Below are 307 nucleotides of genomic sequence, written 5' to 3'. Positions count from 1 at the left end.
GAATGGCGGCGCCTTGCTCGCAGGGGCGTCCCGGCCGAGGTGTCTGCTGCGCCCGCCGCGGCTTCCGCGCTGCCCTCCGAGTCCTTCTCGCTTCCTCTTCCCTTCTACCCACCCTTCCTCTCCGCTCTGCTCACTCTAGCCCTCCTCTTTTTCTCTTTCCCTCTCTCCACCCCTCTTACCCTCCCTTTTCCTTTCCCCTCCTCGGTCTCCACCCCTCACACGCTCCTCCCGGCTTCCTGCCATCTGGTTCTTTCTTTCTCGCCACCCTGGCGCCCCCTTTCCCCTCCGCGCCAGACTCCCAGCTCCG

This window comes from Trichechus manatus, unplaced genomic scaffold, assembly GCF_000243295.1.
Source record: "Trichechus manatus latirostris isolate Lorelei unplaced genomic scaffold, TriManLat1.0 scaffold00007, whole genome shotgun sequence".
NCBI lineage: Eukaryota > Metazoa > Chordata > Mammalia > Sirenia > Trichechidae > Trichechus > Trichechus manatus.
The sequence above is the reverse complement of the archived record's forward strand: the minus strand, read 5'-3'. Positions refer to the sequence as shown.